The 23,082-nt window shown below is 36.2% G+C and overlaps 1 protein-coding gene and 1 pseudogene across 51 annotated transcripts in view; one reads left to right on the forward strand and one right to left on the reverse strand.

Annotated features, from left to right (window-relative positions):
• The window catches only part of FUT8 (fucosyltransferase 8), a 472,318-nt gene that overhangs the window by 259,286 nt on the left and 189,950 nt on the right, over positions 1 to 23,082 (forward strand). For 11 of the 51 annotated variants that reach the window (XM_077938209.1, XM_077938215.1, XM_077938205.1 and 8 more), the window contains one exon: positions 1,003 to 1,121. The gene's annotated coding sequence lies outside the window, so the exon portion shown is untranslated. 51 annotated transcript variants of the gene reach the window in all.
• LOC114679678 (uncharacterized) lies at positions 444 to 9,931 on the reverse strand (annotated as a pseudogene).

The following is a 23,082-nucleotide window of genomic DNA, read 5'->3' on the forward strand; positions in this document are numbered from 1 at the left end:
TGGGACTACAGGCGCCCACCACCACACCCGGCTAATTTTTTGTATTTTTAGTGGAGACGGGGTTTCACTGTGTTAGCCAGGATGGTCTCGATCTCCTGACTTCGTGATCCGCCTGCCTCAGCCTCCCAAAGTGCTGGGATTACAGGCATGAGCCACCGCGCCCGGCCCAGATATTATTATTCTCATTCCAGTATTCTTTACACCATAAACATTTTCTCATTAATCTTCAAATTTACCAACTCTGAGTGTTACTTCTTTGTTTTAAAGGGAGTGATGATGAAGAGAACAGGAGTTTGAAATTAGTTGTTCTTGGGTTGTAGAAAAATTTAATTCTTAAGGTTATTTGTTAGTATGTATCAAACTTTAATGAATGAGGAAAACATCAGGAAGGCAAAAGAACTGCTTTCAAGAGTATTTGAGCATCAGGAGTTCATGTATTCATTTAGGAAAGGGATGTCAAAATAAAATTGTTTAGATACATAGAAGGCTGGTTAACTTTCTGTGTGATAATGAAGCCATATAACTTCAAGGTTAGCAATCCAAAAGGAAACTTGGATGTAAAACATTTAATTTAATTTAGGTATCATCAAGATCTTTATCATCATCTCCAATATCATAAGACATTGGATTTTATCATCTATAGGACCAAGTATATTGGTTTTATTGATTTTAGCAGATTCTAGAATCTTGCCATATGCCTTTAGACTTCTAGCTTCATGTGGATTATATTTTAAAATAACATCAGCTTTGTTATCCTGGTAATCTCACCGACCAATATGATGTCTGAGGTATTTATTCACCTCTTTTTTCTCAATTTTCCTCTCATATGACATAACCTCTTTACACCATCAAAGCACATTGATCCTAATCGTCTGTTTCCCTTCATTTTGATCACCTTATCTGTCTATCCCCTTTACATACCAACTCTCCTTTTTTAGGGTTCTTATTTTTACTCCTGCATCTATTTTTATTTTCTTTCTTTTTTTTTTTTTTTTGGCACAGAGTTTCACTCTTGTTGCCCAGGCTGGAATACAGTAGCACGATTTCGGTTCACTGCAACCTCTGCGTCCTGGGTTCAAGCGATTCTCCTACCTCAGCCTCTGGAGGAGCTGGGATTACAGGTGCGTACCACCACATCCTCCTAATATTTTGTATTTTTAGTAGAGATGGGGTTTCACCATGTTAGTCAGGCAAGTCTTGAACTCCTGACCTCAGGTGATCCACCCGTCTCGCCTTCCAAAGTGCTGGGATTACAGGCATGAGCCACCATGCCTGACCTCCTGCATCTGTTTTTACCTCCCTTACCTTACTCTTGAGCATGGCAGTGAAGGCAGCCTTGCAGTGTCCTGGGCTCCTTTCTGGTGCTGATGTTGGCTGTGGTGGCTGCTATTTTGAGGGGTATGCATGAGTATGTCGTCTCAGGAGGCTTGGTCACCTGGAGGGGAAGTTTTGCAACCAAGGTCTTTAGAGGCATGGTCAGTGGCAGCAAATCTTTTAACTTCTTTTTTCATCTTTTATTTTTTGTGCTAATATTTTTAAGGTTTTCTAGGACAGTCTAGAGTAACATTTACTCGTGTGCATTCTTACCCTCGTTACTAAGATGGACCTCTATTGAGTGGCTGTCTGTTGAATGTCCCAAGGATTCATTGAGGACTCTGTCTTGCTTGTGAGAACTTAAATGATTCCTGGCCCTTTGTGAGCTCTGGAAATTACTTAGCACTAACTATGTGGTGATTTTTCTCTTCCTGGAAATTGTTTTTGCTCTATATCATTAGTTTTCACCCTATGCACATGTAGATTAGTATTGATATTCAGGTAATTTAAGGAGATTTTTTTTTTTTTTAAATTAGGTTTTTCTGTAACTCTCTCACTTCAGGAACTTTTCCCCAAAATTCTTGTTGCATCGGCCTTTCTGTATTATGACCTCTTGTGTTTTTCAACTCAGCAATGGCACTAGATTCTGTTAGGGTCACCTCCTGCATACTACAGTCACAAAAGTGCTTTCAGAAAGAAATCCCAGGCAATTATAGGGCTCACCTTTTTGTTTGTTTGTTTCCCTTATTTCAGAAATCAGTTTTGAGCTGATTTTCAGTGTCAGATCATCGATTGTCCAATGTCAGATACGTTGTTTGTCCGATTTTCTAGTGTTTACATTTGGAGTGTAGTTCTGGATCCTACTCCTGCTGCATGGGTGAAGGTAGAAGTCTCTTAATACTTCTAAAATTGAGAACATCCTTAGCCAGTGATATGTCTCACACATTTCACAGTGAGTTCAAATGCTGTTATATGTAAAATTTCATTTTTAACTGTTGTTTAAATTAATTTTAGTAACAACGTTTGTGTTATTCTTTCATACATAGCTGTAAGTAAAGCCTGCTTTGGCTGCTTTTCATCTAATATTAGTTACCAGTCAACTGATGTGTTAAAGTTGATACAACTGTAATGATTTATAAGAACTGAATCTTTTTGGTACTTTTATGCCCCACTGAAGATCATTGCCTGTTTTATGGTGCTCTTGTGTGCATGCTCTCACATTTGCTCTCACGCACGCTCTCTCTCTCTCTCTCTCTCTGTCTCCCCCCACCACTCTCTCTCTCCCCCTCTCTCCCCAGAATTTGATGTAACAACAACAAAAACCCCATGACTCTTAGTGTAGGAACTTTTTACCAATAAAAAAAGTTGGTCTTATATTCTATCTGTTGCGATGCAGTAAAATATGGTGTAAGTTTACTACTTATTCTTTTAGATTCATTCAGGTAGCTTAAAAGCATTGGAAACTGTGAGTAGAATGCAGATATAAGTTGGTGGGAAGTAATTGAGAATGTCTCATTAAATATGACATTTAAAAAGGGCGTTTAAAAATTTTTTAAGAAAAGATATGAAGTACTCATGAAAGATTTAAATTAATGCCTCTTATGCTTATGATTGACTCATTTGGTGACATGAGCTTCATTCTTTATTATTTAGTGCTTACAATGTTTCAGTTCCTGTACCAGGTATGAAGTGTACCATATCTGATTATTGTATGTCTATGCCATTCTTAAAAGAGGAACTTGAAAATCTTAGGGGAATATTTGAAGATGAGCCAGTTAATTAGCATTGTGATTTATGTGTTGTGTGCCCAGGGCATCAGAATTGTACGTTGTGAGTCTTAAAAAACTCTGAAGAAATGTTTAGCCATAATTTGGGTACCTCTGAAGAGATGAGGGTCAGGGTTGTAATTTTAGGTGAGAAAACTACAAATGCATTAATTCTGACAAATGGCCACAAAATTTGATTTCATTACCTTTTATTATTTTTAAACTATTAGTTTAGATTCGGAGGTACCTGTAGAGGTTTGTTATGTAGGTAAACTTATGGGGGGTTTGACGTACAGATTATTTCATCACCCAGGTACTAAGCCTAGTACCCAATAGTTATGTTTTCTGTTCCTCTCCCTGCTTCCACTCTCCACCCTCTGGTAGGCTCCAGTGTCTATTGTTCCTTTCATTGTGTTTATGTGTTCTCATCATTTAGCTCCCACTTATAAGTGAGAACATGAAACAGAAAACATTTGGTTTTCTGTTCCTGCATTAGTTTGCTAAGGATAATGGCCTCATGTTACTGCAAAGTACATGATCTCATTCTTTTTTATGACTGCATAGTGTTCTGTGGTGTATATGTACCACATTTTCTTTATCCAGTCTACCCTTGATAGGCATTTAGGTTGATTTCATGTCTTTGCTATTGCGAATAGTGCTTCAGTGAACATATGCATGCATGTGTCTTTATGATAGAATGATTTATATTCTTTTGGTTATATACCCAGTAATGGGATTCCTGGATCGAATGGTAGTTCGATTTTTAGCTCTTTGAGAAATGGCCACACTGCTTTCCGCAATGGTTAAACTAATTTTACACTCCCACCAACAGTGTATAAGCATTCACTTTTCTCTGCAACATTGCCAGCATCTGATATTTTTTTACTTTTTAGTAATAGCTGTTCTGATTGGTGTGAGATGGTATGTCATTGTGGTTTTGATTTGCATTTCTGTAATGATTAGTGATGTTGAGTATTGATCAATGTTGGGCTTTTTTTCATATGCTTGTTGGCTGTATATATGTCTTCTTTTGAAAAGTGATCACATCCTTTACCCACTTTTTAACGTGTTCATTTTTTTCTTGTGAATTTGCTTAAGTTCCTTATAGGTATTGGAAATTAGACCTTTGTCAGATGCATGGACCTTTACAGTTGCAAAATTTTCTCTCATTCTGTAGGTTGTTTTCTCTGTTGATAGTTTCTTTTGCTGTGGAGAACCTCTTTAGTTTAGTTAGATCCCATTTGTCAGTTTTTACTTTTGTTGCATTTGCTTTTGGTGTCTTTGTCGTGAAATCTTTCCCAGGTCATATTTTCAGAATAGTATTGCCTAGGTTGTATTCCAGACTTTTTCATAGTTTTGGGTTTTAAGTCTTTAATCTGTCTTGAGTTGATTTTTGTATATAGTATAAGAATGTGTCCAGTTTCAATCTTCTGCATATGGTTAGCCAGTTATCCCAGCATAATTTTATTGAATAGGAAATCCTTTCTCCATTGCTTGTTTTTGTAGGTTTTGTTGAAGATCAGATGGTTGTAGGTATGCAGTCTTATTTCTGGGCTGTCTGTTCTGTTCCATTGGTCTGTGTGTCTGTGTTTTTGTTGTTGTTTTGTTTGCCAGTACCATGCTGTTTTGGTTACTATAGTCCTATAATCTAGTTTGAAGTTGGGTAGCGTGATGCCTCCTGCATTGTTCTTTTTTTTTTTTTTTTTTTTGAGACGGAGTCTTGCTCTGTCGCCCAAGCTGGAGTGCAGTGGCGCAATCTCGGCTCACTGCAAGCTCCACCTCCCGGGTTCACGCCATTCTCCTGCCTCAGCCTCCCGAGTAGCTGGGACTACAGGCGCCCACCACTGCGCCCAGCTAATTTTTTCTATCTTTAGTAGAGACGGGGTTTCACCATGGTCTCAATCTCCTGACCTTGTGATCCGCCCGCCTCGGCCTCCCAAAGTGCTGGGATTACAGGCGTGAGCCACCGCGCATGGCCAGCTCTTACTATTTTGATGTGTATTCCTTCAATACCTAGTTTGTTGAGAGTTTTTAACGTGAAGGGATGATGACTTTTACTGAAAGCCTTTTCTGTATGTATTGAGATGATCATGTGTTTTTTGTCTTTAGTTCTAGTTGTGTGATGAATCATACTTATTGATTTGCATAAGTTGAACCAACCTTGCATCCCAGGGATAAACCCTACTTGATCATGGTGAATTAGCTTTCTGATATGCTGCTGGATTTGTTTTGCTAGTATTTTGTTGAGGATTTTTGCATCAGTGTCCATCAAGGATATTGACTTGAAGTTTTCTTCTCTTTTTTTTCCTTGAGGAAAAAAAGGTACTTTTTTTTTCTTTGTTTTTTGAGCCAGGATCTCACTTTGTCACCCAGGCTGGGGTACAGTGTGCAGACATGGCTCACTGCAGCCTTAACCTCCCAGACTCAAGTGATCCTCCCACTTCAACCTCTTGAATAGCTGAGACTACAGGCATGTGCTACCATGCCTGGCTAGTTTTCTTTTTATTTTATTTTTTATTTTATTTGTAGAGACAGGGTTTCACCATGTTGCCCAGGCTGGAGTTCTCTTTCTTTGTTGTATCTCTTCCAAGTTTTATATCATCATGATGCTGACCTCATAGAATCATTTAGGGATGACTCCTTTCCCCTCAATTTTTTTGTAATAGTTTTGGTAGGTATGGTACTAGCTCTTCTTTGTACATCTGGTAGAATTAGACTGTGAATCTGTCTGGTTCAGGGCTTTTTTTTTTTTTTTTTTTTTTTTTGATTGGTAGGCTATTTATTACTGATTAAATTTCAGAGCTCATTATTGGTCTGTTCAGGGATTCAGTTTCCTCCTGATCCAGTCATAGGAGGGTGTATGTGTTCAGGAATTTGTCCATTTTTTTTCTAGACTTTCTAGTTTTTTGTACATAGAGGTGTTCATAATAGTCTGGTTATTTGTGTTTCTGTCCAATCTGTAATAATATCCCCCTTTGTTGTTTGCAGTTGTGTTTATTTGGATCTTCTCTTTTTTTCTTTATTAGTCTAGCTAGTTGTCTATCTTGTTAATTTTTTCAAAAAACAAACTCCTGGCTTCATTGATCTTTTGAATGATTTTTTTTTGTGTTTCAGTCTCCTTCAGTTCAGCCCTGATTTTGGTTATTTTTTGCCTTCTGCTAGCTTTGGGATTGATTTGCTCTTGCATCTCTAGTTCTTTTAGTTGTGATATTAGGTTGTTAAATTGAGATCTAATATATAGGTACATACATTATATATACATATATAAATATATGTTTTTAATTTTTAATTTTTTATTTTTTTGGGGCAGTCTCACTCAGTTGCCCAGGCTGGAATGCTGTGGCACGATTTTGGTCCACTGCAGTCTCTGCCTCCCAGGTTTGAGCAATTCTCATGCCTCAGTGTCATTAGTAGCTAGGATTACTGACGTGCACCACCACACCCAGCTAAGTTTTTGTATTTTTGGTAGAGATGGGGTTTCACTATGTTGGCCAGTCTGGTCTCGAACTCCTGGCCTCAAGTGATCTGCCTTGCCTTGGCCTCCCAAAGTACTGGGATTACAGGCATGAGGCACTGTGCCCAGCTCTTTCTAACTTTTTGATGAGGGTGTTTAGTGCTATATATTTCTCCCATAACACTGCTTTAGCTGTGTCCCAGAGATGCTGGTATGTTGTATCTTCATTCTCACTAATTTCAAAGAATTTCTTTGATTTCTGCCTTACTCAAAAGTCATTCAGGAGTAGGTTGTTTTATTTCCATGTAATTGTATAGTTGTGGGTGATTTTCTTAGTCCTGACTTCTATTTTTATTATGCTGTGTTCCGAGAGAGTAGTTGGTATGATTTCAGCTCTTTTGCATTTGCTGAGAATTGTTTTATGTCTGACTGGGTGGTCAGTTTTAGAGTATGTGCCATGTGCAGATGAGAAGAATATATATTCTTTTGTTTTGGGGTAGAGTTCTGTAGATGTCTTTCAGATCCATTTGGATCTATTTGGCCCAGTGTTGAGTTCAGTTCCTAAATATCTTTGTTAATTTTCTGCCTCAGTGATCTGTCTAATACTGTTGGTGAGGTGTTGAAGTCTCCCACTGTTACTGTGTGGGAGTCTCAGTCTCTTTGAAGGTTCCTAGGAACTTGATTTATGAATCTGGATACTCTTGTGTTGGGTGCATATATATTTAGGATAGTTAGGTCTTCTTGTTAAATTAAACCCTTTACCATTATGTCATGCCCTTTTTTGTCTGTTTTGATCTTTGTTGGCTTAAAATCTGTTTTGTCTGAAATTAGGATTATAACCCCTGCTTTTTTCTGCTTTCCATTTTCTTGGTAGATTTTTCTCCATCTCTTTATTTTTTAGCCTGTGGGTGTCATTGCATGTGAGATGTGTCTCTTGAAGACAGCATACCATTGAGTTGTGCTTCTTTATTTAGCTTGCCATTCTGTGCCTTTAAATTGGGGCATTTAGACCATTTACATTCAAGGTTAGTATTGATATGTGTGGATTTGATCCTGTTATTGTGTTGTTAGCTGTTATTATGCCTGCTTGTTTGTGTGGTTGCTTTACAGTGTCACTTCGTCAGTGTGCTTCAGTGTGTTTTTGTAGTGGTTGCTAATGGTCTTTCCTTTCCATATTTAGTGCTGCTCTAAGGGGTTCTTGTAAGGCAAGGCTGGTGGTAATGAATTCCTTCAGTATTTGCTTGTCTGAAAAGGATCTTATTTCTCCTTCACTTATGAAGCTTAGTTTGGCCAGTTATTAAGTTCTTGGTTGAAATTTCATTTCTTCAAGAATATCGAATATAGACCCCCAATCTCTTCTGACTTATAAGGTTTCTTCTGAGAGGTTTGCTGTTAGTCTTTTGGGCTTCCCTTTGTAAGTGGCCTGTTCTGTCTCTCTAGCTGCCTTTAGCATGTTTTCTTTCATTTCAGCCTCATGGAATCTGATGATTATATATTTCAGGCATAATCTTCTTGTAAAGTATTTTGCTGGGATTCTCTGCATTTCCTGTGAATGTTGGCCCCTCTATATACGTTCAGAAAGTTCTCATGGATGATATCCTGAAATATGTTTTCCAAGTTGCTTCCATTCTCCCCATTTCTTTCAAGGATGCCAACGAGTTGTAGATTTGCTCTCTTTACATAATCCCATATTTCCTGGAGGTTTTGCCATTCCTTTTTGTTCTTCTTCATCATCATCATCATCTTCTTTTTTTTTTTTTCATCTGGCTGTCTTATTTCAGAAAGCTAGTCTTGAAGTTCTATGATTTTTTTTTCCTCAGCTTCGTCTGTTTTGCTGTTAATACTTGAGATTCTTATAGAGGGTTTTTCAGCTCTATCAGATCAGTTGTCTTTTTTTCTATTCTGGCTATTTTGTCTTTCAGCTCTTGTATCATTTTATTGTGCTTCTTAGCTTGCCTAGATTGGTTTTTAGTGTTCTCCTGAATCTTGATGATCTTTTTTCTTATCCATATTCTGAATTTTATTTCTGTTGTTTCAGCCATGTTGGCCCAGTTAAGAACCCTTGCTGGAGAACTAGTATAGTCATTGGGAGGAAAGAAGACACTCTGGTTTTTTGAGTTGTTGGGGTTATTATTATTGTTATTATTATTTTTGACGGAGTCTCACTCTGTTGCCCAGAACCGAGTACAGTGGCATGATCTCGGCTCACTGCAAACTTTGCCTCCCCGGTTCACCCCTTTCTCCTGCCTCATTCTCCTGAGTAGCTGGGAATACAGGCGCCCGCCACCACACCTGGGTAATTTTTTGTAGTTTTAGTAGAGACTGGGTTTCACTGTGTTAGCCAGGATGGTCTCGATCTCCTGACCTCGTGATCAGCCCACCTCGGCCTCCTGAAGTGCTGGAATTACAGGTGTGCGCCACCACACCTGGCTGAGTTGTTAGAGTTCTTGTGCTGGTTCTTTCTCATCTTTGTGGGCTAATGTTTCTTCAGTCTTTGAAGTTGCTGTCATAAGAATGGATGTTTTTTCTTTTATCCTGTTTGACGACTTTGGGGCTTTGATTGTTGTATAACATGGATTCTGTGAACTGTTGTGCTGGAGTGGCTGAGGTGCCCTCAGACTGCTAGTCACAACACTTTGATAGGTGGTGCCAGCCAAAGCACTTCATAGGGTGATAGCAGCGGGATCTATCCTTGTTCGCATGTGCCAGTGGCAGTGGCAGTGGCAGTGGCAATGTGGTGGGGTGCATGTTCATTGGCTGTAGCAGGGTGTTAGTGGGTACTGGCCTCCCTGCAGGCATTCGGAGCAATGAGTTCAGGTTTGACTCTTTAGTCCCCTAGGGCCAAAGTCTCCTATGGGAGCAAGTCAAGCCTAGTGGGTTAGGTGTCCCTGGCTGTGCTCCACTACAGATGCTCCCACACCAAACCCTCTGGGCTCTATCCTTACCACTTCTAGAAGCAGCTTTCCCTGCCAACTCAAGTGTCCATGGTGGTTGAGGGGTCTCCTCCTGCTGCGATTCCAGAGGCCTCTGGTGAGAGTGGGTTGCTCCTTGCCTGTTCAACTCACCCCCTCTGCTGGAGTCGTTGGGGACCAATAATGAGCCTCAGTGTGCGGTAGCCCCTTCCAGCTTCCTCTTTCTTCACATCAGCCTCTGTTCTTTCCGTGCCTTCCCGCTGAAGATCTGCTAGGAGTGTGCCAGTCTTCCTGATGTCCTGGTCCCTTAGTGGGAGATGTTCCTCCTGGCTGCATCTAGTCGACCATCTATGGCTCCTGAAACTGAGGACACGGAGCAGTGAATACAGGACCCCAAGCTCTGGCTGGAGTGAGACAGAGACCTCACCACATCCCTGGAAGTCGCTACTGATATCTTTAAAAATTGCTGCTTCTAGGCCAGGCATGGTGGCTCATGCCTGTAATCCCAGTACTTTGGGTGGCCAAGGCAGGTAGATTACCTGAGGTCAGGAGTTCGAGACCAGCCTGGCCAACATGGTGAAACCCTGTCCCTACTAAAAATACAAAAATTAGCTGGGCATGGTGGCATGCACCTGTAATCCCAGCTACTCAGGAGGGTGAGGTAGGAGAATCACTTGAACCCTGGAGGCGGAGGTTGGCAGTGAGCCGATACCATGCCATTGCATTCCAGCCTGGGTGACAGAACAAGACTCTGTCTCAAAAAGCAAAACAAAATAAAACAAACAAAAAAAGCTGCTTCTAGATAAATCCATTGAGTTTGGTGTAGCAAAAAATTATTACCCTTTAATTTTTTGCTAGCTGATATAAAATGAAGACATTTAATTATTCAAGATCTTTTAGATATTAATTATTATTCACTTCTGAGAAAACTCACATTGATACCTGGTAGTCACTACATACATTTGCCAGAGCTGCTTTTGTTTTTGTTCTATTATGGCTAAAAGAGATGGGTCTACCTGTAGTGTTAGCTAGGCAATATAGATGTACACTGTATTTCATCCTCCTAAATTGCTTACCATTGAAATTCATAGATTATGTTTGTTACTTTGGTAGTATGTTCCCTTGTAACTCTGCCCCTGAAGAGTAATAATCCCTTGGTTAGGCAAACCATGTTTCTTTGATTCATTTGAAGTTGAGAACAAGGGCTTCATCATTAAATAGATCTGTCTGTGAATCTTTGCTCTTCCTGGTTTTGTGATCTTAGGCAAATTAATTAACCTTTTGGGTTTTATCTGATATTAGCATAGTTTAGTAGTTGAGTGGACTCTAGAGCTAGCTTGTAGGGATTTGAATCCTGGCTCTGCTACTTAAAAGTATATACGACTCTGGGCAAGTTACTAAATTTTCTGTTTCTTCTTTCTTATCTGTAAATTAAGGATAATATGGGTACTTATTTATGTACTAATAGAGATAATAGAGAATGTTTATTGAGTGTTTACTATGTGCCAGATTTAAACCTGGGTAAAAGTAACATAATAAGGTTGTTGTGAGGCCTGACTGAATAAAATAAGTAAAACACTTTGCACAGGGTCCTAGTTTATTTTCAGCCAATTATGTATAAAATGAGGTTGTGATAATTATAATGAAGCATATATGTCTGTGGAATAAGTATGGATCCAATATTTGTGGCAGATAAAGACCACACTGTGTAACTCCATTGGTTGGGCTAATTGGTGGAGACACACAGAATGAATCCCAACATTGTGTTAGGTAACCTGTATAAAACATACTAACTTTTCTCTCCCATATGATGCGTAAGATAAGGTAGATCCAAGAATCCTATCCAATGATACTTCAAAATTGTAACCTTAGTATACCTGTTGCGTTAAAAGTATTGCTTAGAATTGGCCACACTCCCCAGATGTCCAGGGAAGTAAAAGCACTTACGGGGGATAGCTTTGACACCAGCTGTATTATATTAAAGATATGATATAAAACTTCTCTCAACATCAGTAGTGATTCTGAAGCTGTCAAAAATAGATAGGGAGTCATGATGCCCCTAAAGTACATTTCCCCTTTCCTCTATAGTAATAGAACCCTGATTTTTTTCTTTGTTTGTTTTAACTGGATACATTGATGCCTGGAAGAAAAGGCTGTATTTCCCAGCCGTGTTATTAAATTCTGGCAAAAAAGAGATGAAAGCAGAAGTATTATGTGTGTGCTTCTAAAAGGCACTGACTCAGCTGGGAAGGCATCCCTTTTTACTATTCAGTTTTCTTCCCCTTTATTGAAAGTGTAATAACTGGAGCATTAACAATCATTTTGTACCATGAGGCAATCTTGAAGATGGAAGCCAGGCACCTAGAGTGGTGGAAGAGAAAGCTAGAAGCTTGGGTCCCTGAGGACTTTGTGCAACCATCATCTCTATATCACCTATCTCCAGACTTCTTTTACAAAAGAAAAAAACAAATCTCAATATTGCTTAAGCTATTGCTATGTTGAGAGACTGCATAATGTTCAGAATTGTATCCCTATACCAAGAGGAAGAAGTGTAAATAATAAAACACTGTTGAGATATAATGGTTTATGTACACAGGAGCATATGTTGTGTAAGGAGAGCTGAAGGAGAGTAGCATAAATAACTAATGAAGTGAGAAGATTGTAGATCTACTTTGATCATGCTGGTGAAACTGGAAAATTGTATTAAAGGAAAATGTGAAACTTTGGAAAAAAGGAAATATGTAATAATTCAATGACATTTGTACAACTAGTTATCAAGTCATATTTTGTTGGATATAGGGGATGGTTAAGAAAGCTAGGGGGCACCAATCACTCTGGTCTTTGGAATATAGAATAATGGTTTTTCATATGATTCTTAGTCTGTTATGCCATTGTTAAATATGTATAATCTTTTTTTTTCTGGTAAATCATATCTTATCAATGACACTTCAAGTGTCTTATCTCAAAATGTTGGATTAATAAATTTGAAAAAAATGTTAGAAAACGTTAGCTATTTCCTGAGGGAGAGGTGGAGCCTTTACAACAAATATTGATATTCTTTTACTTGTTAATATAAGGGTGCATAATTGTCAGGGTTCTGTAGAGAAACAGAACCAATAGGATATAAATAAATAGATACATAAGAGGAGATTTATCATGGGATTATAGTCATTTAAGAAGTCCTACCATATGCCATCTGCAAGCTGGAGAACAGGAAAGCCAGTGACGTAAATTAGTCCAAGCTCAAAAGGCCAGAAAACCAGGGGAGCCCAAGGTCTAAATTCAAGGCGGAAGGCCTTTGGAGGGGATTGCTGCTGCTGGATAAGTCTTGGGGTCTGAAGGCCCAAGAATTAGGAGCTCTGATCTTTGAGAGCAGGAGGTGAAAATACTAGCTCAAGAAGAGTGTGAGCATTCACTCAACCTCAGTCTTTTTGTTCAATTCAGGTGGTCCCTGAAAGGACTGAATGATGCCTGCTCACATTGGTGAGGGCACATTTTCTTTACTCAGTCTACTGATTCAAATGCTAATCTCTTCTGGGAACACCCTCCCTGACACACCTAGAAATAAAATGTTTTACCAGTGATCTGGGTATCCCTTAACCCAGTCACATTGATATAAAAGATTGATCATTATAAGATATTTTGGTTTTCACTCACAAATCATAAAAAATATTTGTGGTTTTCACTCACAAATATAAAAATAATTGTGGGGTTGCCTGGCCTTGTGTTAAAAGTATACATATAGGAGATATTCTAGTTTTCTCTTGCAATTCTTAAAGTCAGCAGATTCTTCTTAATAATAGAAAAAAGCTGCCATTGATTCTGGTTCTGCTACTTACTGGCTTTATGACCTTGGAGAAGTTATTTAAATTCAATGTACCTTAATTTTCTTCACTGTAAAATCGGGATAATAGTACCTACTTACTTCGTAAGGGTGTTGAGAGGATTAAGTATTATGATATCTGTGAAGCAATTAGAAAAGGGCCTTGCATTCAAGAAACACTATATAAATGTAATCATTATTATACTTAATGAGAGACCAGCATAATAGGAATTATTACAGTCATTTTAAAGACAAAGTAATGCAGGTTCAGAGATGTCCTGCTTGATTCTTTACTGTCCCATTTCTATATTAGCAGTGCCATGATTTAGACCTTGTTCTGTCTAACCTTAGAGCCTGTACTTTCCAAGATCTCATACCATCATCCAAAATTTCAGCTCCCTCTGTGTCCTACTGTTCACCTAACATATTATGTGTATTTGTCTTTAGCATATAAAACTGAGCCATAGTATCCCACAATGGTTGTTCCATAATTTATTTGTTTCCCTTATTTTGTGAGATATATACTCTATGCCACTAATCTGGCCTATGTATTAGTGAATTGAATACCAGCCAGTGATACCATTATGATTCTTCTTACATGCAGTAGTAAAGATTAGCCTTTAAAGGACTTTCATGCCTCTTGTATGAAGAGTGCATGTTTACTGCACTTTTGAATCCCTACTATTCTGTAGAAACAGTTTTGAATCTGTTTGAATTTGCACCTTTGAATCTACTGTTCTTCAGAAACTGTCCTCTGGAAAGATTGTTAATGTTTATTCATTATTTGTGTTGTATATAACTAGGAATTTTTTATTTTTTTTGAAACGGAGTTTTGCTCTTGTTACCTAGGCTGGAGTGCAATGGCGCGATCTCGGCTCACTGCAACATCCGCCTCCCAGGTTCAAGCGATTATCCAGCCTCAGCGTCCTGAGTAGCTGGGGTTACAGGCATGCACCACTATGCCGCGCTAATTTTGTATTTTTAGTAGAGATGGGGTTTCACCATGTTGGTCAGGGTGGTCTTAAACTCCTGACCTCAGGTGATCTGCCTGCCTTGGCCTCCCAAAGTGTTGGAATTACAGGCGTGAGCCACCACGCCTGGCCATGACTAGGAATTTTTTTGCAATCCATTTATCTCTCCTTATAACTATTACATGTTGTGTTTAAGGACCCTGCAGCTTATCAAGAGTTGACTTGAATGCAAGTTATTTCTTCGAACTTACATTTGGACGTATTTCTGAACATCTACGTTTGACATTTTATGCACATAAAAATAAATGAGTAAACATAGGAAAATGACTTTGAATCTTAGTTCTAATTCTTCTAAGGCCTGATTTAATTTATTTTGCTTAGGATTTTGAATATAGGTATTAAATACATTTGGATAATATGTATGGGCTTATTCAACAAATATTATTAAAGAGCTTGCTCTGTTTTAGGTGCTATGTATACTCTTAGCTCTCGCTCTACTGATGTATATCTTTTAGTATAGGAAATAAGCCAATTTGTGTTATAATAGAGAATAATGAAGGAGGGTGAGTTTTTTATTAAAAAACATAGAGTGTTGTATGTAGCATTCTTGCAGGGTATTACAGTCATTCTTTCATTCTTGTTTTCAGGGTACCAGTTTTTTTTGGAGCCCACCCTCAGGGATAAATTCTGATTAGTCTAAGCTGGTAATGGGAATCTCATTCCACTTGTCAGTGATTAATTTTACAAGGGACAGGTGACTCAATCTTGGCTAATGAGATGTGTAAATCTTCAGGAGAGACCGTCTGTCAGTGGTTTCCTCTCAAAATGAGACAGATTCCCAGTTGTTCTTTTGCACATAATTGCATATGGCTGGAATTGAGGCAGCTAACTTGCTACCAGGAAGAAAGTTAGCTAGAGGACAAAAACTGATAATGCCTAGGTAGAATAGAAAGGTGAAAAGGTATTTTTCACAGTTTCATTGAACCCCATTGAATTAGCCTTTTTGCTATTGAGAAACTAAAATTTTCTTATTTTTAAAGTCACCTTGAGTTGCAATTTCTCTTGTATCCTAATGTGTCATAATTGATACTGGTTGTCAGGGACTTTTTTTGGAAAAGAAGTATAATTTAAGTAGAGATCTGAATTATAAGAATGAGCCAAAGGTGGAAGGAATAGCAAGAACAAAGGCTGCATGTTGGGTAAGAACTTGGCATATTCCAGAAACTGGCAGAAGGCTGGTCTACTTGGTTTCTAAGCAAGGGAAAGATAATAACTAATATTTATAGATTGTTTTACTGTGTACAAATCACTTTTATGCATATTATCATATAATCTTCACAATTATATGAGTTTCTATGATTATGACTACTAGTTTATAGCAGGGTAAGCTGTCCATATGTGATTGATTTGAAATGGTTGCTCTTCTATTAACACATCATGGTGCCAATGAAGTATGTATTATTTATGTGCATACACACACACAATCAGAGAAAATGGTGATATATACACATTTCATTTGAATTTATTAGTATTACCATTTTTCAGCAGTATTAATTTATTTAGGGCTGAAGGTACAGATGACAAGTCCAGATTTCTGGACTCATTTGAGTAGTTAATTGTATCAGTAAACACAACCTGGTGTGTTATTGTGTGTAATTGTTAAGGTTAGTGAGATATTCTTGATAGGAACCTTATAAATGTGATTATGTGTTTGTACTTTATAACTAGGAAGATTAATTTCTAAGATATTGGCTGATTTCAGCAAATTAGTATTTAGTATTCATGTATTTATGATGCTGGCATTTTAAATTCATATGTGTATATGACACTACTGATAAGAAATATGAAGTATGATAGATGAGTATAAGTAATGAATGAAAATCAAATTTTATATATTTATAATCTTGGTAGGAGTTATATGAAAATTTTCTTTTTTCTCTCCTGCCCTTCCCTCTTTTCCTCCCCGTCTTACCCTCTTCTTCTCTCTTTTCATCCTCTCCTCTTTCTTCCCCTGTCTTTTCCCTTCTCTCCCTCTTTTTCTTTTGTTTTCTTCATTTCAGTTTGGTTGGTTTTACTAAGTGCTTTTACATAAAGTAAAAATTTATTTCAACTAGCTTTAAAGGACCATTTTAATTTACAACACTATTTTTACTTGTTCCTTTCTATTCTTTCTTACATTAATAAACACATCACTTATAGATTACCCTTTTCCCATATAGGGAGCAAAACAGAAAGATTTTAATAAATTCTGTAACAATATTTAATTAAAAAATGAATTGTGATCAAAGGAGAAGATATTTAAAAGATAGAGTCTTGGGCACGTATTAATCCTGAATTGGATTGGATTATATATGTACTATATATGGCTCTTAAAATGTACAATATAATTGATAATTAGCTTTTCTTTAAAAGTTTTATTTATAATTCTCTTTATCAACTTAAAAAATCTGTTTTCTAGTAGTTCGTTAATGAAGAAAATGAGTTTAAAATATGTCAAGCTCAATCTGTTACCTTGTAACAGTCATTCGTTAAATTTGTTAAATAAATGACTTCACTTTTCTGTTAAATTTTTCAGTTTATTCTGTTATATTGAATTACTTCAAGAAACACTTTGTAATGATTTTGGTTTTTACTCTTTTCAGTTGTTAAAAAAGTAAATTGATAACTCTTATAACCGCAGTGTATGTTTATTGTAATTTAGGAAATCACTATTATTTGAATAATTTATGCTGATTCCTTTTATTCTGAGAAAAGGTTCGGCTACTAAGTAGGTTCAGTACAATTTCTCCGGTTTGTTAATTGTATTACTAATTATTTAAGTTGATTCTTACTGTCTGAAATTTGTGAAAAATATGGTTTTCACATTAACATTTGGAAAGTTGATTACATCTGTATAATAAATACTGTTGAAATTTTTTTCATTAAAAGTAAGAATGTACTAGGATGGTGATTTGCTGAAAAAAAATGTCTCATTGAAACTTAAATGCAAGGACATAATTTAGGCATTTAATGAAATAACTTTCAATTATTGACATTTTCAATTATAGTCACAAAATAGGGGTAATTGAAACTTTCTCTTAAAATTTTTGTCAACCTTATTGGAACATAATTTATATCAGCGAATCCATATTAAGTATATAGTTAGATGATATTTCTTAAATCTGTATCCTCATGTAACTGTCATTTCCTTTCTAAATCAGTCATCTTCGTACTTGCTGGCAAGTACTAGTCTGATTTCCATCACTATCTGTTAGTTTCTTTGTTGTAGAACTTCATAATTTTATGAATTTAAGTTTTTACGTCATTAAGCTGTTCAAGTAATCTATTCTTTATTGAGCTTCAGTAGTTTGTTTCTTTTAGGAAATCTGTCCATTTCAGGTATGATGTCACATTTATTGACTGAAAATTATTTGTAATATTTCCTTATTACTCTTCTGTGGTATCTGTAGTGATACTACAGATAGTGCCTGTTTCATTCCTAATATTAGCAACTTACGTTCTTTTTTTTTTCAGCTTGTGTCCTTGTGCCCTTGATTAGTCCAGCTGGAAGATTTTTAATTTTATTGATCATTTCAGGGAACCCATTTTTTTGTTTTCATTGATTTTTCTTTGTTGTTTATCTGTTTTATATTACGTTCATAGAGTTTACGCTGTGAACCTTTTACCTATTTCACCAAACTTTCAAATACTTTTGTACCTCTTGAGGTATAATGTAGGGACTTTAAAACAGTGTCCTTCCTTTTTTTTGCTTGTTATGTTTTGTGTAAGTATTGTCATGTATTTTACTCTTATGTGTGTTGTAAACCCCATAATACTTTATTATTTTAGCTTTGAGTCAAATTTATTTTGAAAGAAATTTGAAATGAGGAGGGGGCAGGGTGAAAAAAAGAGACATTAGAAATGAGAAAAAATTTTATTTGTATTTACCCATATATTTAACATGTCTGTTTAAATCCATCATTTACATTCAAGTTTCTATCCACAATCATTTCTTTCAGCCTGAAAAGTATCTTTTTAAATATATCTTGTAGTGTGTATTAGCTGGCAACAAATTCTTTCCATTTTTTGTTTTCCAAAAATATACTTATTTTGCATTTATCTTTTAAAAGCTTTTTATTTCAGAATAATTTTAGAATTATAGAAAATTAGCAAAGAGAGTACAGTCACTGTATACTCTTTGCCCATGTTCCCCTAATGTTAACATCTTACGTAGCCATGGTACATTCGTCTAAACTATTAAATTAACAGTAGTGAAATACTCTAAACTACAGACTACATTTGAATTTCAGCAGTTTTTCCATAGTGTCCCTGCCTTGTTCTAAGATTCAGTTCAGGATACCACATTACATTTAGTCATTGTGTCCCCTTAGACTTCTCTAATCTATGGCAGTTTCTCAGTTGTTTGTTTTTATAACTTTAATAGTTCAATACTTTTGAAGAGTACTGGTCAAGTATTTTGTTGAATGTCTCTAAATGAGGATTTGTCTGATATTTTCTTTTATTATTAGACTGGATTCATGGTTTTGGAGGATGAGTACCACAGAATTGGTGTGTGCTTTTTTAGTATCATTTAGAATAGTTTCATCACTATAAAAGTTACTCTCGAAGGCACTTTATAATCATCTCCTCCTTGTACTTTCAACACTGAACTATTTTTCAACCTATAGTTTCTCCCTTTCCATAATGTCATGTAAATGAAGCACACAATATGTAGTCTTTGGTTTTGTCTTCCTTCACTTAGCAACATACGTTAAGATTCATTTTGTTGAGTAAATCAGTGGCTTCTTTTTATTACTAACTAGTATTCCTTTGTTTTCTATGTATCATGTTTGTTAATCTGTTCACCTGATGAAAGCCATCTTGATTTTTTTTGTAGTTTCTTGTCTGTTATGAATAAAGCTGCTGCAAACATTTGAGATTAATTTTTTTGTGGAAAAATATGCTTTTGTTTTTCTTGGGTGGATTAACTTTGAAACCTCAAACTAAAACTTCTTAAAGAAATCATAGGGGAAAATATATTGGACTTTGGGTTTGGCATTGAATTCATAGACTTAGTACCAAAACCACAGTCTATAAAAGAAAAGAAGTCAGTATATTGTATTATATTTTAAAAATTTAAAAATTTTGCTGTGTGCAAGATACTGTTAAGAGAATAAAAAGATAAGCCACAGACTGGGAGAAAATATTTGAAAATCATGTATTTGTTAAAAGACTTATGTTCAGAATATATAAAGAACTCAAGTCTCAGCTGTAAGAAAACAATCTAAAAAATGGGCGAAAGATCTCAAAAGACACTTTACCAGAGAAGATAAATGGATAGAAAATAAGCACATGAAAAGATGGCCAGATGTTCAGTGTCATTTGTTACTAGAAAAATACACATTGAAACCATACTTTGATACCACTACATTACACAGCTACTAGAATTGCCATTGAACAAACTGACAGTACCAAATGCTAGGGAGATTGTGAATCAACAGGAGTTCTTCTTATTCATTGCTTCTGACAACTCAGAATGGTGCAGCCACTTTGGAATAGTTTGGCATTTTCTTGTAAACATACATTTTTCATGTGACCCAGCAATCCTACTCCTAGCTATTTGACCCAAGTTAGCTGAAAGTTCACATTCACAGAAACCTACTTTTATTTTTGAATATATTTTTACTGAATAACGTAGTGTAGTTTTGTCATTTCTTTTTTTTTTTTCAGCATTTTAAAAAGGTGTTGTCTCATTGTCTTACTAGATTGCATTTTTTTCTGATGAGAAGCCCCCTGCACTTCTTTGTTACCATGTATGTATTGTTCACCCCCAATCTTGTGGCTGTTTTACCCTCTAAATTATGGTTTTATTTGTATTTAAAAATAGATTGCAAATTCTATATATACCCATAGTTAAACATATTTTCAATGTACATTACTTCAAATTTGATGATAATTTTTTTTCCGAGAAGTCCTTTTCTGAAGCCAAACTCAAAAATGGGGAAATGCTTACAGATTTCCAACTGGCCCCAAAAAGGATATTGTAAATGGCTTTTTGCCTAACTAATGATGATGGATGACTTTCATTTGCCTTTTATCATTTGAACAGTTTTTTTGTTCATAATAATAGTTACTGTAAGGTGATTCAGCTGTGGTGAAGCTGTAAAACACTGTAGTGTCTGGCAATAAGTCCTATCAACAGTGGCTACCTGGATTAGTCTGTTTTGCTTTGCTCTAAAGGAATTCCTGAGACTGGGTGCTTTATAAAGAAAAGAGATTCACACAGTGAAAACCCGTCTGTACTAAAACCACAGAAAATTAGCTGGGCATGGTGGTGCATGCCTATAGTCCCAGCTACTTGGGAGGCTGAGGCAGGAGAATCGCTTGAACCCGGCAGGTGGAGGTTGCAGTGAGCTGAGATCTCGCCGCTGCACTCCAACCTGGGCGACAGAGCGAGACTCTGTCTCAAAAAAAAAAAAAAAAGATTTACTTGGTTCCCAGCTTTGCAGTCTATAGGAGAAGCATAGTGCTAGCATCTACTTCTGGGTGAGAGCCTCAGGAAACTTCCTGTCATGGTGGAAGGCAAAGGGGGAGCAGTGTATCACATGGCAAGAGAGGGAACAAGAGAAAGGGGGCAAGAGAAGGCAGGAGATACCAGGCTTTTTTTAACAAGATCATTGTGTGTCCTGATGAACCCATCATAAGTTGAAAATATCGTGAGTTGCAATATGTTTAATACACCTAATCTGAACATCATAGCATAGCCTACCTTAAATGTGCCCAGAACAATTATATTAGCCTACAGTTGGACAAAAATCACTTAACACAAAAACTATTTTATAATAAAGTGTTGAATATTTCATCATTTATTGAATACTTTACTGAAAGTGAAGAAAATGGTTGTAGTGTTACTCAGAGAATGGTTTCTACTGAATATATATTGCTTTTGTACAATCATAAAGTTGAAAAATTAAGTTGAGCCATTGTTAATTTGAGGATCATCTACATGGTATTTTTTGTTCTGCAAGTTATATATTTTTGTTGTAGTTTTCTGTTTTCAACATTTTTTCTTTTAAATCCTTGCACACATTTTGCTACTTGTTTTGTGTGCTGTCATCATTGTTATTGCTGTTTTCTGGATCTGTTTAGATGGACTGATTTTCTTCCTGGTTATGGGTTACATTTTCCTTCTTGTTGGCATCATAGTATAAAATATATATTTTTGGCAAAATAATTAATAATTTATTCAACCATACTTCTGTTGATGGGCAATTATGTTGTTTTTCCAGTTTAGTGCTATTGCAGACAATGATGCAATGAATATGTGAATGCATTTTGTTTACATATTAAAATGCATCTTAGCATAAATTCTTGCGAGTGGAATTTCTTGTCAAAGGGCATATGTATGTAAATATTTGATATATAATGCCATATTACCCTTTGCATAGAGTACACATATTTATATTATTTAAATAAGTGCTGAATTTTTTTGAGTTTAAAAGACAACCCTCCTTTGACATGGCTCATAGCACAACAGGCCAGGCTTTTAGTTTTTGGTTCTTCAGCAGATTGTCGCATACTCATCTTCTGGCCTCAGCATCAAAGTCAAGCTACTTGAATGTGATTCTTGGAGACATCCTTTTCACACAGTCATATGCCAAATGTGGCCATTGTTCATTTTCTTGTTAGACTTAAGAAGTGTCAGTTTGATCGTATTATAAATGGTACTGCATTTTTTGTTATGTCTAATGGAATAATTGAGCTATATCTATCTTTAGGAAATGTAGGAGGGAGAAATGAGGAAGTATTAGTCAAAGGGTACAGAGTTTTGGTTTTAAAGATAAGTCTCAGAAATCTGTTGTACAGCATGGTGCCTATAGTTAACAGTACTGTATTGTATGGTTAAAAATTTCCTAAGAGGATAGGTCTTATGTAAAGCGTTCTTACTACAAACACACAAATTAGTAATAGTAAATAAGAGAGTGGGAGAAAACTCTTGGAGATGATGAATAGGTTTATGGCATAGATTGTGGTGATGAGTTCACAGGTGTCTACTTTGCAAGCTCATCAAGTTGTATATATTACATATATATACACACAAACTTCTTGTATGTAAAAATGTTTAAAAGAATGTTGAATTTTAAAAAAGAAAAAGACAACACATCCTAGCCTGCTTATATTTTGGGGGAGTTGTGATGATGGTGATGGTCACAACAGTGGCAACACAGTTATTGTAATCATTGTAAATTTAATAGAGACTGTAGAGACTTGGTTCCACTTCTGAAGATTTTTTTTTAGTATGGTTGGATCTTACAAAGGTGCTAAATGTTTGTGATAAAACTTTGAAAGTAGCTTAGTTTCAACTCTGCGGTAAAATCTTGATGTAATGATCATCTGTTTATATATATAATTTTAAACATTCTGTAATACATAAGGATTTGAAGATGACAACAATAAATTTGCCATGTTTTATTCTGACACTGTACATATATTTTGATTTTCAAATTATAGTATTATAACATTTTGTGGTATGCAGGTGGCAGTGTTCAATTTTATGCTTAAACAATAAAATGATAGCAAAAAATGCAGTTATTTGTGGAATAGTTTATATTCAGTTTCTGCTGCATCACTCAGAATGTTAGTTGCTGTAAGAAGAGGCTTTTTTTCTTTTTTGGTTGTTTGTTTTAGTGGCATTACTTCACTTTGCAATTAGAATCTACTATAATACCTATTGAAGGCAGGGATTTGTGTCTGTCTTGTTCACTGCTACATCCTCAATGCCTAGGATATGTAGTGTATTTTATGTAATAGAAACTGAATGAGTAGTTTTTGAACATATAAGTGAATGGATCATCGTGTTGTG

The sequence above is a fragment of the Macaca mulatta genome, chromosome 7 (assembly GCF_049350105.2).
Source record: "Macaca mulatta isolate MMU2019108-1 chromosome 7, T2T-MMU8v2.0, whole genome shotgun sequence".
NCBI classification, from domain to species: Eukaryota; Metazoa; Chordata; class Mammalia; order Primates; family Cercopithecidae; genus Macaca; species Macaca mulatta.